A 7,500-nucleotide genomic window follows, 5' to 3' on the forward strand; every position below is an offset into this window, starting at 1 on the left:
ACGACCTTCCATCAGCCCTTAAAATTGACACATGCATACTCTCCTTTGTATCAATTTACACCCTTCTAAATATCTTCCCCTTTCGGTACATGACTTGTTCCTGGACGTACTAACTACGTGGTGGCCGCGCTTATGACCTAATCAGCAAGAGTAATTAAGAATCAATCACTACAGATGGACCTATCAATTCAATTGTCTCTCATCTTCCATCGCATTTTGTTTTAGCTCTCAAGAAGTATTAGAAATCGTGAAGGCTCCGCCCCCTGCACCCGAGACTATCATACTGAATTAGGCAGTTTTGTTTCGTATGTTCCCAATTTTTTACATCTAATCAATGATAAAGGCATATAATTACAATACTAATGGTATTTAATGGTATAGCTGGTTTCCAATAAGGTTAGTGATACCCAGAATCTGTAGTTGTGTGTGGATCTACTAATATTTTCGTATTTTTACGTACTCAGTAGGTCATCATGGCGAGAAAGTCGCTGTCAATCACTGGAAATGATAGGCTCATTGATGATTTTGAAGACTCTGACAGTGATGTTGGATACGATTCAGGAGATGAGTAGTTAGAACCAACATCCATCCATCCATCGTCTAAAAAGTTTTTTCCTTTCGCCAGAAAAAGAACTTGCCATTACAGGAGCAAGAAGAAACGCACGGGATGTGAACACTGGAGATAATGCCTACAAAAAATGATATAAATCTTCGATGTAGAAGAGGCCATAATTGTGGCTTATTGCGAAACTATGTTGTTGTTGTTTTTTTTTCTAACAAAGATGGATTTATTTTTCTGGAACATTTTTCTTCTTAACCCTGTCTGTGTTATTTCATCAGGAACACTGTTACCTGAAGGAAAGGATTAGTGAGTGTATCGATGAGATGGAGACGCTGAGGAGCCGCCTTCCGGGGTCCACCTTCCCCATAGACTCGTCCTCGAATTTGGGAAAGAGGTCGAACTACAGAAGGCGAGACACAAGAGATTATTAGAGGATGCTTGTACTAACAGCGGCTGGTCTGAAGTGGTGCATGATGACTTGATAGTTAAACTGTCACACAAACCTCTCACAGAAACGCAAAGACAAGCCCTGTCTTTAGGATTAAAATTCGACACCGGTACCCTTAGAAAATGCATGGCTGATTCCATCGAGTCCAACTACCGCAGGAATCTCTCTGCAATTGAGAGAGGGTTCCTACTTGTGCAGTCGCCACTGCTAGAGGACGTGAGCCTGCCATTCCTGCTAGGGACATTAAGGCCCTACAGGAACTTGGCAGAGACGAATCCGTCGTCATTGCTCCGGCCGATAAGGGTGGCGGTGTAGTTATGATTGATAGCACTGACTATGTAATCAAAATGAAAGTACTGCTCTCGGATGTCTCTTCTTACAGAAAAGCTAGGACAGGAAACACGGAGGCGAGGTCCCTAGAGTTCAACAGAGCAGCAAGGAAGATCCTCAGATGTTCGGAGAAGGGGAACGTTTTGCTGCATCTGCTCGAGGAGACACCACGCACGCCGACGATCTGTGGGAACATCAAAACCCACAAAGAAGGAAACCCTGTGAGACCCATCACCAACGGGACCGGGAATGCCCCACACCGGCTAGCCAAAAAGCTCGCAGCACCTCTCTCGAGCGCCTTAAGCTTCATCAGCGGTTGTCATCTATCAAACACCGCCGATATGATGACAAAACTGCAAAACGTCTTGATGAGATGCAAAAAGCTTGTCAGCTTCGACGTCAACTCTCTCTTTACGAACGTACCGATTGACGGGGCCATCGAAGCTGCAACAAGAACGCTGACAGGAATGGACGAGGATGAACTACCGCTGCCGAGGGATGATTTCGTCGCACTCATCCGCCTCTGCGTGGAGTTCGGCCCGTTCGAATTCCGAGGACGTAAGTACGAGCAAATCCAAGGACTTGCGGTGGACTCACCTCTTTCAGCAGTCCTCGCCCAGCTGTTCATGGAAACCCTCGAGGCTGACCACTACCGGAACATCGTGGGGAAGAATGTAATTTGTTAAGTAGATGACATCCTCGCTGTAGTACCGACCAGGACTAACCTTCAAGACCTCCTCCACAGACTAAACACCGTGCACCCATCCATACAATTCACTACAGACGAGGAGAGAAACTAACAGCTACCTTTCCTCGACGCCGTAATCAATAGGAGACCTGACGGCCCGGTATTCTGTGTGTACAGAAAACCAAATAATAAAGATAATTTTATACACTATTTCTCCGCCCACAGCAATAGAACCAAAGAAGGCGTGGACATTGGTTTCTTCCTCCGAGCTCTTAGAATATGCAGCCCGGAGTACCTGGAGGAGGAAATGCAACACGTCAACAATACCTTCCAACGCCTCCGTTACCCTCGCGCTTTGCTCGCCCACCTCCGACGCAAGGCAGAACAGATCATGTCCAGGTCAAGAGGGGACGCCACACAGAACAAAACACACGGGATCATCATCCCACACTCGTAGCTGACGCAACACCTGGAGACCCTGTTGGGCCATACGATGAAGATAGCCACCGCACTGGAAAGAAGATCGGGGACATCGTAAGGGAAAAGAGGTCAGACCACAACAGACCTCTTAGCCAAGTGTACAGCATAGCTTGCGGCGGCTGCGATAAAGTTTACATAGGTGAGACAGGACGAGGCCTCCACGAACAACGAATCGACCAACACCGCAGCGCCCTCCGACGACATGACACGAGGAGCGCCTTCGTTGTTCACGTGGACACCGACGGCCATCTCCCTAAGTGGTCCCAGGCCTCCATCATAAAACAGGGCCTGCCCCCACGACAAAGGAAGATGGTAGAAGCGGCATACATACACTCTACTAACAACTTCAACACCGCAACGGGGAGCCACGAACTAGCTATGGTCGTCGCTCACCTGATCACCGACGTGACCTGACCGCCAAGTACATATATATACTTTTATATATCTCTTGTTCTATATATGCCCTGATGAAGCAGTAAATGCGAAAAGGCCTTCGGCATATTCGTGTGTTTTCCTGTACTTCCCTTCATTGTTCTTTTTGCGATGTGTGTATATATATGTACATATATATATAATACATACATATATATCTAGACACACACTCTACACACACACACACACACACACACACACACACACACACATACACACACACACACACACACACATATATATATATATATATATATATATATATATATATATACATGTATATATGTATGTATGTATATACGTGTGTGTATGTATATATATATATGTGTGTGTGTGTGTGTGTGTGTGTGTGTGTGTGTGTGTTTGTGTGTGTACATGTGTATGTGTATGTATGTATGTATGTTTGTATATATATATGTATGTGTGTGTGTGTGTGTGTGTGTGTGTGTGTGTGTGTGTGTGTGTGTGTGTGTGTGTGTGTGTGTGCATATATATATATATATATATATATATATATATATATATACACATATATATGTACAATATACATACATATACATATATATATATATATATGTATATATATATATATATATATATATATATATATATATATATATATATATATGACTGCCGCGATAGTTCAGTGGTCAGAGCACTTTAGCCCGAACACACGGCGAGAAAAAGATATATCGCCTTGAGAAGTCAAACGTCGGTGTCGTAGGGGAAGTCGCCGTCGTGGCACAGGTGTTAGCGCGCCGAACCATGGTTAATTAGGATGGGCAAGGGTGGAACTGCCAAATAACCTCTCAATAGTGAATGAGAGAGGCCTATGTCCTGCAGTGGACTGAATGGCTGTTAAAATATATAAATATATATATATATATGTGTGTATATATATACATATATATGTATATATACATTTATTTATATGTGTGTGTATATATGTGTATATATAATACATATATATATACACATATATACATATATATATATATATATGTGTGTGTTTGTGTGTGTGTGTGTGTGCTCATACACACACACACTATTTACTATATATATATATATATATATATATATATAAAGTATATGTGTGTGTGTGTGTGTGTGTGTGTGTGTGTGTCTGTTTATGTATTTATATATATATAATATATATACATATATGAAATTAGTGATGATTTTTTAAAAAAATCGAAGATTCACCATTTTCGAGGAATAATGCTTCGATAAATAAGTCGAGTACAATATTGATGTAATTCTTTTATTGATTTTACACTAGATTTTTTGAAATGACAGTTAGAAAGAATGAAGAAAAATTTGGATGTAATCGTTCAAGTGGTTTTAAACCTCCCCTAAAAAGCAGTAATAATAACTCAAATAATAATAATCATGATAATAATAATTATACCAATCTGGACGCGATTCTCAAGCTTATGGGAATACCAAATATGACATTTAAACCTGTTAAATACTATAGAGTCGCTTAAAGTCTATCGAACTTGCCTCAACTGCAGTGGCTAGTAATGGACATTCATTCTCAATTCGACTCTATAGGAAGCTTTCTCATATTTCAATTAATTCCTCATAAGTAACCATTACTAAATTACATTGCCTCTTAAATAACTGTATTTCGTCAGGAAGGTTTGCTCTGTATTTTAATCTAATGTGTTACGGTTAAAGGCGTTTTAATAGCCTTGTATGAGGACTTCAGAAGGAACTTTACGTAACACTCATTACTTTATACACATACACGCAGAATGACCAAGAATTAGTAGGCATATGTCCATAGGGTTTTTGCTGTTTTATTATCAACAAAGTCAGCCAACTATAGACAGACAATTATATCTGGCAGTCTTATGATATAAGCCTCAGTCTTTATTAACGAGTTATATACTATCCTCGCGGTTGTCAAGGGGAATCACTACCTCAGGAACATCTCTTGTGTGATATATTACGTCTTTCGTTGTGACTGTCAAGAGATTAAAATGATCATTGTTGCGAGCGGTCAGACAAAGATGTGTCAAAGCACAAGAAGAAAATTCTGTACAAGATAACTGATCATATTGGCTCTCAGTAGGAATGAAGAGGATTTGAAAACTTGCACCCATTCCATTCGACTTAAAAACAGGACTTACCGCTGAACTGATGACGCTACAGAAAGTGCTAAACTCTGTGGGTTAGCTGTGCGACATGTTAGACTACCGGAAAATGTACTTTTTTTCGCATTATGCACTGAAATATTTTTTAACATGTATAATGTCGAAGGCCACGGTATTGTCTGGTTTACATAGGTTAATACGTTTACTTTTTTCTTTTCTTTTTAATGCATTAGAGTGAATCAAAATTATTTAATTGCAATATCTAAGGCAGTATCTACATGTGTTCCCATCTGTATGGGATTTATACATATTGGGTTATTCCAGTCTACATAAGCAGGTCCAAGTCTGAGATTATGAAAAATTGTCATCGGTTTGTTTACGTAGATCTTTATAATATCTTATGGTTAGTAATAATTTGCTACAACAGTGTTTATGTACCACACAATGTTTTTCATAGTAAGGGGATCAGCTACTCACTGGCGGCACCCTACTTCCCTGGAATATCAGCTGTAAACTCTGATTAACCAACTATTTCGAAATATGGGATAACAGTCCGAGGGCGATCTCAGAGCATCCGCAAGAGTATCACAAATTAAATATCAATATTCTTCCATGTGCTCCATACGAACTTGAAACCAATAAACTTTACTATTATTTAACATGAGACTGGCCCTTGTGCTAAACTGTTTAAGGGAAGGGATAAAAAACACCATTCTTTCCGCAACGTAGATTATGTCTATTACAATATTGGGATATAGGGTTGTATTACAACAAAATATGGAGATAAACGAGAACAAAGTCTTTTTGTTCGTTCTTTCTTACAAACATAATGAAATGTAATTGAAAGACAGTAACCCCTCGACGCTGCGCACATGACACGAATATGGTATTCTCGGATCTCGTCGTGACGATTACTGACGCACGCACGCACACACACACACACACATACACACACACACACATACACACACACACGCGCGCGCGCACACACGAATTCGCAAACATATATGCGTGTGAGAATGAGCAAGTATTAAAATTTCCGTATGGAAGTAGCAGAATAACTAGCTTCTCAGCCATTAGCCTAGACATCGTGGTTGGTTTCCCATAATCAAGATCCGAAAATCCGCCATGATCTATTATAGTGTCTTTTAAATCTATTTAAAATTCTTACTGGTAGCTGGATGTGGCGGGTGGTTCTTTAATTAATTAAAGGTCAGTTCATGAAGTGTCTTAAAAAGGCAATGTTAAATAAGTTAAATGTGGTGAATTCATACCTCTATCATTGCAATTCAAGTGAGATTTGTACTTTGAAATGTATATGATTTTTTTTTATACTCAGCTTACTGGCGAAGCACCTTCTCCGCGGAGTGTGAGTGTTTGTCATATATTAACTCAATTTACCGGGTCTGTTATAATATGGTACTTTCACTGAAGGCAGAGTAAGATCTACAATTATCATAGCTTAACCATATATATCACGATTTACTAATCTTAAAGATAAGTATATAAAGGGCATTGAAATCCCTAATTGCTTGATAAATAGATAATAGGCTTATAATACTGTAATTTCTGCTTGATGAATTTCAGTGATCATTTGTATATGGAAGTGTCGACTTAATTATTCCAAGGGCACTTTATTTGTCTGCTTTACATTCTGGGAACCTGGAAATATTCAGTGTTCCTCTAGAGGCTTTGGCAGGATGCATCTCTTATTACCGTTATTTGTATTCTTTACGTTGTTTAGGCTCTTATTCAGGCTCGAATTCGTTGATAAAAATTATTAACTTCAGTCGGTCTAAAAATGACCCTTGAGGTGATCCACTCCTCACTTGTCTCGTGTGAAACGTTTCCTTCTTGTTACTCTTTCTGTTTGTCTTTCCCGTAAAAGGTCTTCCAACCACTTTAGGAGTTTTCTTTCTACTACCCCTGATTATTCCAATTTTCAGGATTTTTTTTCTTTCTTTTTTTTTTTTTTGCTTCATTTAGATTTTTCAATTTCCTGATTTCTTGTAAGTCCATCTAGGTGTTGCAGTGATCAATTTTCTTTTTAGTTCCAATAAGATTTTCCAATTTCATGTTTTCTGTTGATTTCATCTAGGTGTTCCAATTTCCATATTCTTTCAGTTCCATATAGATTGTCCAAGTTTCAGTTTTCTTTGAACTCCATCTAGGTGTTTTAGTTTCCATAATCGTCTTGTGCGAGTGCGTGACATCATATTCAAAGTTTGTTTTGTTTTTTTTACGTCCCCTTTTCGCAATGTCAGAAAGTCATACAAAAACAGAGGAGATATGTTACACAAGATCTCTCCTTCTTGAAACCATACTGATTGTTTCGCATGATGTGTTTTTTCAATTAGTTCAGCACGTCGGGTTGTAATTTTCGCTAGTTTTCAATGATTTCGAGAGCTGCTTCACTGAATTTCGGAATATCAACTATAATGGTGTCTGCAGTTGTCTTACA

The sequence above is a fragment of the Penaeus chinensis genome, chromosome 27, assembly GCF_019202785.1.
Source record: "Penaeus chinensis breed Huanghai No. 1 chromosome 27, ASM1920278v2, whole genome shotgun sequence".
In the NCBI taxonomy this organism is placed as follows: Eukaryota; Metazoa; Arthropoda; class Malacostraca; order Decapoda; family Penaeidae; genus Penaeus; species Penaeus chinensis.